The 12503-nt window shown below is 35.7% G+C and overlaps 1 pseudogene across 1 annotated transcript; it reads right to left on the bottom strand.

Annotated features, from left to right (window-relative positions):
* Positions 1-1561: 1561 nt before the first annotated feature.
* Positions 1562-9751, bottom strand: LOC306651110 (bromodomain testis-specific protein-like; annotated as a pseudogene). The gene is made up of 3 exons: positions 9650-9751; positions 2880-2993; positions 1562-2744 (listed from the first exon to the last, which is right to left on the bottom strand). The product of its transcript is annotated as a bromodomain testis-specific protein-like (transcript).
* Positions 9752-12503: the final 2752 nt, after the last annotated feature.

Genomic DNA, 12503 nt, shown 5'->3' with positions numbered 1-12503 from the left:
AAACAGAGAAACAACATTTATCCCATTTGTTTACAATAAAAATAAATAAATAATATAAAATAAAATAAAATAAAATTGCACCAGGGTGCTCATAAAAAAATAAATATAGGGAAATTAAAAATATTGTGCGTAGAATGAAACACAATATTCTGAATCACATGGGATACAACAAGAGGAATTACAAGAGAGAATTTCACAGTAATAAAGGCCTATATCAAGAGAAAAAAGAAGGCTGGGGGTGTGGTAGAATGCCTAACCTGTGTGAGGCACTATGTTCAATCCTCAGAATCACATAAGTATAAATAAGTAAAATAAAGGCACTGTGTCTATCTACAGCTAAAAAATATTAAAAAGAAACATCTTAAATTAAAAATTTAATTGTATAACTGAAGCAATGAATAAAGAAGAACATACTAAGTCCAAGATTAGTAGGAGGGAAAGTTAAAAAGGACCAGAAAATGTGTAAGAAAAATGGAGATAGCAAACACCAGAGAAAGTAAATGAAAATATGAGTTGGCCTTTTAGAAAAAAAAAATCAACTAATCTTTACCTAGACAAAGAAAACAGAAAGAACATTCAAATAAAATCAGAAACAAATGAAGAAACCTTACAACTAGTAGCATAAAAATCAAAGAATCTTCAGAGACTACTGTTGACTATTATATGACAACAGATTGGATAACTTAGAAAATGGTAAATTCCTAGATATAAGCAAGCTAACAAGACTGAATTATAAATAAATAGAATATCTGAACTAATAATATGTAAGGAGATTGAATTCATAATCAAAACCTTCCATTAGAAAAAAAAACCCAGGGCCAGGTTACTTCACTGCTTAATTCTACTAAACTTTTAGAAAAGTATTAATACATATACTTCTCAAACTGTTCTAAGACATTGAAGAGGAAGAAAAATTTCCAAAAAAAGAGTCAAACTTACTCTAAGAATATCATAAGAAATATCCATGATGAACATCGATTATAGTATCCTCAATAAAGTACTAGGAAACTGAATTTAACAGTGCATTGAAAGAATCATATGTGATGATCATGAAAGAATTATCTCTGGGATGCATGGATAGTTCAACATACACAAATAAATCAATGTAGTGCACTGCATTCACAGAATGAAGAAAGACAATCACTTTATTATATTAATGGAAGCATAGCATGCATTTGTCAAAATTTAATGTTATTTTCTTAAAGCAGACAAACATTTATTTAAAATTTTAAAACTCAACAGGAACTATGTTTTCAATACACTTTTACATATTCGTTTTTAAAAAACTATCAGAAACTATCTATTTTGGATTTTCATTGCTTAGAACAGGGCCTATAATGTGTAGATGACAATTATTTGGAGAAAGAACAACATCTGGGGAATCTATTCAATTTTTAGGAATCTAAATAATAAAATTTCCTATTATGCCATTAAAAATGAACATATGGCTATAGATACTTTTGGTTCCTTTGTATTTTGTTCTGGATATTTCCATATTAGTTCTTGTGGTCGAGCTTTTACTTCCTTTTCTGTTGCTGCTTTTCTAAATTGATTTAAGAGCTCACCTGATGAACAAGAGTATTTTTAGCAGAGGTTGTGTCTTGCACAGAAGTATATCTGTGCAGCCTGTCCCTCCTTCAGGCAGCATACTTTCTTGTATTTTCTTTACATTCTCTTTAGGAGGCGAATCATTCTGTTTTACTCCAGTAAACTTAGGAAATATTTCTGGTTCAGAAACACTGCTGTTTGAAGAGCTTGAATCAGTGCTGCTACTTTCAGATTCAGATGACTTTTGCTGCTGCTGGTGCTGCTGCTGCTATTACTGATGCTCTCACTCAGGTGGGACCCACCTCCAACTGCTTTCAATGGTTGTGTTTTCTCAAGTTTTGTTTTCCGTTTTGTAGAATTTAACTGATTGTTGACATCTAGTAACAGCGTTTCCAATTTCTGTTTTTTTTCTGTGAGTGAAGTTCTTATTTGACTTTATTATTTTCTTAGTCTGAGGTTTTAGTGGTCTTTTATTAAACATGCCAGAAAATATTTTTTTCCAGTTCTCTTAGTGTTGATGCTCTCAGTGTTTCAAAGTCAATCTCTATCTCCTCAGGATTGGAATTTCTTAGTGAGTGTTCTCTTTATTGTATTATATGAACTACTCTCCCAAGTTTATCTCCAGGGAGTTTGTTTATTTCCAAACTTACGTGTCTTTTCTCATCATAGTTCATAACCTTACCATTATCTTCATCTTCAGACTTGAGAATGAAGACTGGTTGTTCCTCTTCTTTGGTTGGTTGCTCTTATACTTACCCTTTGGTTTTATTTGCTTCAAGTTTTTCCTTGGATTTTCATCTCTGGTATTAATCTTTTCTCTTTTTTCCCGCCATTTAGACTTCTCATTCTTTCTCTTTAGCTTATGGAAAGGTACTTGGGATAGAACCTGTAACTGTTCATGAACAGCTTTAAGCTGCTCCTGAAGCTTGGCAAGACACTGAACTCTTTCATCTTCAGAATCATCAGAAGACTTATCTTTGGAGGGAGCTTCACTAATGCTTTCTCTACCAAGGGCTTTTGTAGTATCATTTGTGAGATAACATTCAGGCATACTCTACAGGCTCATTGAGGATTTTGGCAAAATGCTCTTCAAAAATGTCCTGAAGCATTATAGCCATTGCTACTACTTCATGATCTAGAGGATTGCATTTGTAACAATTCATGAACATTCATCTAACATCTGCAGCAAATTCATCCTTATATTCTTTTATTTAAATATGATTTTTTTTAGTTGTAGGTGGACACAATACCTTTATTTTATTTTTATGTGGTGCTCAGGATCAAGCCCAGGTCCCCGCATATGCTAGGTAAGCTCATTATCACTGAGCCACAACCCCAGCCCCAACATTCTTATATTCTTGATTGTCCATTTTCCTATTAATAGTTCCAAGATCCATTGGATTTTTGACAATTTCACAGTAGTTATGAAATCGAAGAGACAGACCCTTATTTCACACAATATACCAAAATAACTCAAAATGTAAGAACTGAAACTACAAAGCTACTAGGAGAGAATATATGGGAAAAGTTTATTATGTTGGTCTAGGAAAATAATTTTGGATATGAGCCGAAAAGCACATGGAACAATAAAAACAGACAAATGGAATTACACCAAATAAAAAGGTTCTGCACAACCAAGGAAACAACGTAGTGAAGAGTCAACCTGGAGAGTTGGAGAATATATATACAAACCATACCTCTGATAACAGGTTAATATCAAAAGGATATAAGAAACTAAAATAACTAAATGGTAAAAAATAAAACATGATTGAAAAATGGGCAAGACTTGAATAGAAATGTCTCAAAAGAAGGACATATAAATGACCAACATGTATTTTAAAAAGTGCTCAACATCATAATCATGAGAGACATGAGAATTAAAATCACAATGAGATTTCACCCTGTGCCTGTTAGTGTGACTTTTATCAAAAAGACAAAGATAAACAGTACTGAGATGACATAGAATACAGGGAAAATCTGTGCACTGGAGGTAAAAATGTAAATAAATATACCTATTATGGAAAACACTTATGAAGGTTCCTCAAATATTTTAAAAATAGAACCTTTTTTGCCTATGGATTTCCATTTGCTCCAACATCATTCTTCCAAAGCCCAATTAAGCCAGGGCAGTGGAGTAGGTTGCAGACAGGATAAAGAAAGTGCCTAGAGATGGCAAGGGAGGCATATGGTTTATTTGGGAAAGCTTACAAGAAATCAGAGAGTAGTGGCAACAGGCTGACAGATTATACCTCCATCCTTCGAAGTGCTTTGTCAAATAGTGCCTTCCCTCTTCCATGGTGTTTTATTCTGTAGCAGCTGGCTGGAAAAGTGGCATATATCTTTTCTCAGTGCCATCAGTTCTTTGCCTATCTACACTCAGAGAGGGCTTTTATATTCTAGGCTGTAGAAGCAGTGATATCATCAGCATTAGCATTCTTAATTGTTTCACCAGCATCCCAAGAAGCAACTCACTGCATGCAAGAATGTTATCTTTCTACAGATAACAAAATCTTTCCCTAGTTCCCAATGAACAAAAGAGAATGTCAGTGTCCTTCAAGATAATATGTATCTGGACTTTATTTCCTAGGATTGTAATTTTAGTTCCCTTAATTTTTCTGAATTTTTGAGAATCAAAAAGGGGAATTTACTGGTATGGTGTTTTACAACACTCTTTCTTCTTTAAGGCTGATGAAGGGTCTAACTGAAGTTATTCTGCATGTATATATACACAGCAATTTCACCACTGGATATATGTCTATAGTACATGAAATCAGTAGTTAAAGTGCTATTGTCACTCCTCTGTGTATTGTAGAACTGTTCACAATTGAAAAGCTATGGAACCAACCTAAGTGTCTATCAATGAAGAAATGGATGAAGAAAATGTGCATAATGGAATAATATTCAGTCTTAATAAAGAAGGAAATCCTGTCATTTTTGAAAACATGAAATTGGAGAACATTATATTCAGTAAATAAATTAGGTAAAGAAAGAAATACTACATGATCTCACTTAAATGTGGAATTAAAAATGTTATACTCAGAGAAGTACAGAGTAGAATGTTGGTTTAAATGAGCTGAGGTAGGAGTTTGATGAAATATTCATCAAAGGATGCAAAATTTCAGTTATGTAGGAGAAAATATTTCAAGCAAATTATTGAAAACCTAATTGCTATATATAAGGTGATGATTTGAATTTTGAAACTTGCTAGTAGAGAAGACTTATGATTCAAAATGAGTATGTGTGGTAATATAAATATATACATCATATGTATTGAATGCATATAATACATATAATGTATATGTACATTATATAGTAATATATAGTATATATTACACATATATAACTATATATAATTATATGTATGCATACATATAAATTATCTCAATTTAGCCACTCATATATGTATATAAGAGCATATTGTACAAATATCTGTACAAATTTTATTTGTAAATTGAAATTTAATAAATGGAGAAAAAGTAATGTTTGCCAAAGATTCACACCTTACATAAAATTAGCTCAAAATAAATTCTTGACTAAAATAGTAAAATGTAAATGTATAAGCAAAATAATATCTTCAGTTTCTAGGACTAAGCCCAGTATTTTTAGGCTTCACACCAAAAAATGATCTACAAAGGATAAATTGGAATTTATCAAGGGTGGAAAATCAAATTAATTTTTCTCTCCTAAATTTCCTAGTGAAATGAGGAATAAAAAAATATATGCTGGGATAAAATATTTGAAAACTGCATTTGCATCAAAAGATTTGTGTTTACAATAATTATTACATTAACATTACAAAAATAATTCAATTAGAAATGAATAAAACACATATAACTATTACAAAAAATGTGACATCCAGATGCCATATGAGCATGTGAAATTATATTCAAAATCATGAACTGTTAGTGAAATGTAAATAGAAACTACAATGAGATATCATTATATAACTATTGAATGGATAAAATTAAAAATAGCAATAATGTCACAATTATTGTTAGGAATGTAATACAGTACAGGTCTTGTGGAAAATAATTCAGTGATTCCTTTAGAACCTAAAAATATATTCTCTATATAATATAGTGATTGCAAGCTTGATCACGGACTACAGGCAAAAATTCAAATTTTTTAGAAATATGTACATGTATGTGTATAACGACTTTCTCTGTAATAACTAAAACCTGGAAAATTTCCCAACTGAGTGTTAATGGATTAATGGTTATACAGACAGTACCATGAAATAGCATTTAGCAATAAAACGGGGAGTAAACAAATTTTGGCATATAACAACTCAGATGAAACTCAAGGAAATTATGTTAAGTGGAAAAATCCATTCTCAAAATTGCTATCAAAATGTTATTAATATAAAATTTGATAAGAAAACACACAATTTTTAAGCCAGTGTCTTGATTAGTGATTTCCATTAGATAGGGATGGAGGATGAAGATTGGTGTGGCTACAGGAGGATTCCACGTTGAAATCTTCTGATGAATGTATGGGTACATATCTTAGTTCTGGTGATGTTTCATGAAGCTACACATTGTGTCAAAATTGCCCCAAATATCTCTCTATCTCTCTCACAGGCATGCACACACATACACACACACACACACACACACACACACACACACACACACACACACACCACAAAGAGTACTTGAATAACTACAGAAATCTGAATATCTGTTGTTTTAATTTTAATAGTGTTCACAAAACTGGATAAATGGTACGTGGAACTTACTTGGATATTTGTTTATATCTTTCTCTTAATTTATGATTATTTCAAAATCAACGGTTTAAAACTAAACCTATAGGAGAGAAATATACACAAAGGAAAGACAGATTATAATGTTAATATTACAAAGTTTCATTCAGGGGAAAATGCATTGATCAGGACCATAGATATGTAACTAGAACAAATTTTGGTGCACAAAATAAAATTTATCCAAACACTTACAGATAAATTTCAGGAAATGAAGGGAAGAATAGACAAAACCATTCCTGGTAGGGATACCTCCCTCTGTCAGTATCTGATAAATCAAACAGAACACAAACCAGTAAAGTGATAGATAATCTGTACTTTCAATTGTACTTTTTATTTTTTGTTTGGAAGCATATATTTTACATTTTTATAGTGGTAAATATATCTATATATACATATCTCCAAATTTAACATTTTAACCATTTTAAAGAGTACAATTCAATAACATTAAGTACATGCATCATGTCATAGAACCATCTGCAACCTACTTATGCTATGGTTAAGATGTTAGGTGTTCCCCCAAAACTCATGTGTGAGACACTACAAAAAATTTCAGAGGCACACTCATTGGGCTATGAGAGTCTTAACATATCCAGTGTGTTTTCCTGAATAAATTAACTAGGTGGTAACTATAGGCAGGTAAGGTGTGGCTACAGGAGGTGGGTCAGTGTGTGGCATGGATTTTGAATATAAATTTTGTCTCCAATCTGCAGTCTCTCTTGTGGTGGCCATTTTCTGAACTGCCTTCCTTATCCAGGCCCTTCTACCATGAAGTCCTGCCTTACCCTGGACCCAGAGCAATGGAATTAGCCATCTACAGACTGAGATCTCTGAAACTGTGAGGTCTAAATAAGCTTTTACACCTCTACACAGTTCTTGTCAGGTCTTTGGGTCACAGGGTTGAAAAAATCTGACTAAAACTGAAATTGGTACTGCAAAGTGAGGTGGTTGCTGTGACAAACCTGACCATTTTGTTAAGAAGCTTTTGGAACTTTTTGGAATTTGTGGGAGGAATTTTGAGATGTTTGGAGATGCAAGCTGGAAATGCTTTAGAATATTGTAAGCAGACCAGAGCTTAAAGGGCAATTATGGTAGGATTTCAGAAGACCAGAATGTGATACGACTGTGGACAGTGAAAACTGGGCTCATGAGGTTTCAGAAGAGAAGGAGAACTCTATTGAACATTGGACTAGAGGACATTTATGTTAGGTACTAGCTAAGAAGTTGTCTATATTTTGCCCATGTCCCAAGACTTTCTGTGAGGTTTAATTTAAAGGTGATTGCCTTCTTAATCTGGAGGAAGACATTTCTAAGCAGCATAGCATTCAGCCTAAACCTCCATCCTTGTCCCTAATGCCAATCCAATAATGAGGACATGGTTTTGAGAAAAAGGAAAAAGAAGTTTTCTTGCTTTGCTACAAAGGAGAAACACAGGGGATTCCTGTCCCAAAGGCTGTGATTCTGCTCATCAGCAGAAACAGGGGGCTTTAATAGAGGTGATTTGGAGAGAATAAGTTTAGGGAGTAGAGATGAGGAAGGAGAAGTTTAGGAAAAGAAAGCTCAGGGAGGAGAAGTTTAAGGAAAAGAAGATTAGGGAGAAGAAGGTTAAGGAAAAGAAGATCGGGGGAAGGTCAGAGAAAATGTTGGGAATAAGACAATACCATGTAAATTTCAAAACAATGAGGGATATTGTCAAAGCATCAAGTGAACCCTATTACATTTCCCCACTGTCAATTTCTAGCTTCCATTTCCATGGAAAGTGGGTGACATCTCCAGGATACATCCTATTGAAAGGGGACAAGGTTAGGGAAAGTAACCCAAAGTCCTTGTTCTCTATCAGGTGGGGCATAGACAGTTAAGGGCATTCAGCATCAGAGCAGTCCTGAGATCCACAATGGCAGATGGTAGGTGACTGGACAAGGCATACAGAGGTCAGGAATCATGCTAAGACAACAATAAACAAGACAGCAAAGCATTACTTTTTTGTAAATAATTAGCACAAAAACAATTAGTATTTCAGTCAGTCTCTGAAAACCATGAAGACAGTAACTCAATCTTATCAGTGAAAAACAGTTCAAGTTCATCAATGTAGGAGGTTAGGAAGATTTATAGGTCTATGAAATCAAACTCAAATTAACTCAGGACAAATTTGCTACTCTTGTGATCATTATTATTAGGCACTCTCAACTAAGAACCCTTCCATTATAGCCTCCAGGTTTACTTACTTTTGGTAGGGCTTACACAAGTGTACATCTTAAGTTACACTAAAAACCATTGTTTTTCCATTTAAATGCCCATGTGTGACTGTGCTCAGGCTGTACTCTCCTGCCAGGTGTTTAAGATCAAGTTGGTCAAAACTGACCTTGTTGCTATCTACTCTTAAGAGTCAGCTGAGATTACTCAGAGATTACTCTTGGCTCTTGGGTCCTTCAGCTTTCTTCTACCAGTGGTATAACTTTCCAGAAAGGATTAGGGTCTGGCTGACCATATGTTGTTTCTCTTGGAAGCATCAGGGACATTTCCATCTCCAATGACTCTCCTCTTTGTAGAATATGCACTGGTTGACTTCCTGTTCCCTAGCATGCTCTCAATCTCCCTAATCAGCAGATTGGGTGACTCACCAGAGTTGCAGGGCCCAGAGAGGGGTCCTGTCATTCTCTGTCTCCTGACTGACCTTAGAGGGCAAGGGACAAAATGTTGGCTGCTTTTTCCTTGGCCTTTTTACTTCCTTGACTTTGGTGTCCACGTTTTTGGTTTTAAAAACCCAGCAAGGTGGATCCAAGATGGTGGACTAGAGGGAGGCAGTGTTCCTTGTCACTCCATAACTCCGGCTTCAAGCAGAGGATATCTGCTTCTTGGTGAGGCAGTTTTTGCTGCTTATCAATCCCCGGCTGTTTAGGCCATTTGTCTGCTGTGATCACCTGCAGTCTGCCAGCATATCGACACCTTTTTTGAGTGCAGATTGCTAACTGTCAGGTGCCTATCATCCGCCATTTGCATGCCTCTTGCCTGTCCATCACCTGCCTTATACCTATCCATCACCCAATCCACGAGGTTCACCTGCCAATCGTTCGACAAGTCAGCAAACTGATCACTGACCGCCAGTGGAGCACCAGCTGCCTGCTGTTGCCTGGAAGTTCACTGTTACAGTACCTGCAGGTTTGATTACACGTGGCTGCTGCCATTTTGAGACAACAGCCAGGCACCATAGGACCCCTGGCCAGACAGACTGAACCCTGTCCCCAGGATCCCTCTGCCCGACTGATCACTTGCTGCCTCTGGGGCCCTCACATCACTAACTGACTGCGCCCTATCACCAGGACCCCGACTGACTGATTGTACCCGGCCTCCAGGATCCTGCAAACACGCCAAACGCACACGACCTCCAGGACCCCGGCCTGACCAACCACACCCTACCTGTAGCCTCCAGCCAACCACGTCCATAACCGGAGCTGCAGCTTCCCATTTGCTAACACATTTGGAAGCCAGAGTGGCCATCGTGGATAATCCTGGAAGCTGGAGCTCTGATCTTCAGGTGGGGCAAATCCCATCCTGAGATGCCTGCTGGAGACTTGAAGCTCATTGTCAGGTATCTCTCATGCATCAGGCTACTGAAGACTGGGAGGTTTCATTAATATATGACTGTTATACGGTAGATTTTCTTTTTTCTCCTTATTGAAAAATTTTAAGTTTTTATTTCTTTACTTTTCTGGTTCTCTTTTCCTTTTGTTTACCTGTTCCCTCAGAGTCTCTTTCTCCCTTTTTTGCATGGTAACATCCAATTTCTTTGATCACAGTCTCACATTTTCTATTATCTACAACTTCTGTATATTCTTTTCTTATCCCATTAACAGCTACATTCTACATCCCTCTGCATCCTCTTTGTCCTCCATTAGAAACAGCAGACCTTATTGCAAATCTGTTTGTTTTACTGAAGATAATATTTGAACTCATTCTGTTTATTATGACAATATTGTTATTGTCCTCATAGGGGCTATTCGTTCTAGGATTGCATAGTGTCTGAATTGGGCACTGCTAATATTGATCTCCCCTTAAAGAAAGGGTTTTGGATACCTATAGGGCCACTATAAGCCTATTGGGGGGAATCTGCAATACCCCAGTTGTGCACTGCTAGAGGGGAAGATACATGAACAATATGAAAAAACAAAGGAAGAAAATGATCCACACAAATCTAGATTCTATATTAATAGAATCCAATGGCAGTATGTTAGGAGAAATGTCAGAAAAGGACATCAGATTATACATGATTAACATGATTTGCGAAGCAAAGGATGAGATAAGAGAGCAAGTGCAGGCAATGAATGATAATATCAATAAGCTGAAAGAGCAACAGCAGGAAGCAAAAGATCATTTCAACAAAGAGATAGAGATTCTCAAAGAAAACCCAATGGAAATCCGTGAAATGAAGGAAACAATAAACCAAATAAAAAAACTCAATGGAAAGCATCACCAACAGACTAGACCACTTGGAAGACAGAACCTCAGACAATGAAGACAAAATTTTTAATCTTGAAAATAAAGTCGCCCAAACAGAGAAGATGGTAAGAAATCATGAATAGAATCTCCAAGAACTATGGGACATCATGAAAAGACCAAATTTAAGAATTATTGGGACTGAGGAAGGCACAGAGATACAAACCAAAGGAATGAACAACCTATTTAATGAAATAATATCAGAAAATTTCCCAAACCTGAAGAATGAAATGGAAAATCAAATACAAGAGTCTTGCAGAACACCAAATGCACAGAATCACAACGGAACCACACCAAGTCACATTATAATGAAAATGCCTAACATTCAAAATAAAGATAGGATTTTGAAGGCCACGAGAGAAAAGCACCAGATTACATATAGGGGGAGACAAATACGGATAGCAGCCAACTTCTCAACCCAGACTCTAAAAGCTAGAAGGGCCTAGAACAACATATTTCAAGCTCTGAAAGGACATGGTTGCCAACCAAGAATCCTATACCCAGCAAAACTAACCTTCAGATTTGAAGATGAAATAAAATCCTTCTATGATAAACAAAAGTTAAAAGAATTTACAAATAGAAAGCCTGCACTACAGAATATTCTCCACAAAATATTCCATGAGGAGGAAATAAACAACAACAATGTAGGTCAGCAAAGGGAGGAACTATTTTAAAGAAAAACTACTCAAAGGAGAAACCAAGCCAAATTAAAAACCAAAACCAAGCCAAATGACTGGGAATACAAATCATATCTCAATAATAACCCTGAATGTTAATGGCCTAAACTCATTAATCAAAAGACATAGACTGGAAGAATAGATTAAAAAGAAAGACCCAACAATATGCTGCCTGCAAGAGACTCATCTCATAGAAAAAGACATCCACAGGCTAATGGTGAAAGGATGGGAAAAAAACATACCATGCACATGAACTCAGTAAAAAAGTGGGGGTTTCCATCCTTATATCAGATAAAGTGGACTTCAAGCCAAAGTTAGTCTGAAGGGATAAAGAAGGACATTTCATACTGCTTAAGGGAACCATAAACCAGGAAGACGTAACGATACTAAATATTTACGCCCCAAACAATGGTGCATCCCTGTACATCAAACAAATCCTTCTCAATTTCAGGAATCACATAGACCACAACACAATAATTCTGGGTGATTTAACGCACCACTGTCACCACTACATAGATATTCCAAACAAAACCTAACCAAAGAAACCATAGAACTCAATAATACCATCAATAATCTAGACTTAATAGATATATATAGAATATTCCATCCATCAATGAGCGGATTCATGTTCTTCTCAGCAGCACATGGAACCTTCTCAAAAATAGACCATGTGTTATGCCACAAAGAAGCCCTTAGGAAATGCAAAAAAAGAGAAACTGCCTTGTGTTCTATCAGATCATAATGGACTGAGAGTAGAAATTAATGACAAAATAAAAAAACAGAAATTACTCCAACACCTGGAGACTAAATAATATGTTATTTAATGAAATATGGATAACAGAAAACATCAGGGAGGAGATAAAAAAATTCTTAGAGGTCAATGAGAGCGATGATACAACATATCAAAATCTCTGGGACACTATGAAAGCGGTACTAAGAGGAAAATTCATTGCATGGAGTGCATTCCAGAAAAGAATGAAAAGTCAACAACTAAATGACCTAACATTACAGCTCAAAGCCCTAGA

The sequence above is a fragment of the Sciurus vulgaris genome (assembly GCF_902686455.1).
Source record: "Sciurus vulgaris genome assembly, chromosome: X".
Taxonomy (NCBI): domain Eukaryota; kingdom Metazoa; phylum Chordata; class Mammalia; order Rodentia; family Sciuridae; genus Sciurus; species Sciurus vulgaris.
This window is presented reverse-complemented; position numbering and strand designations above follow the sequence as displayed.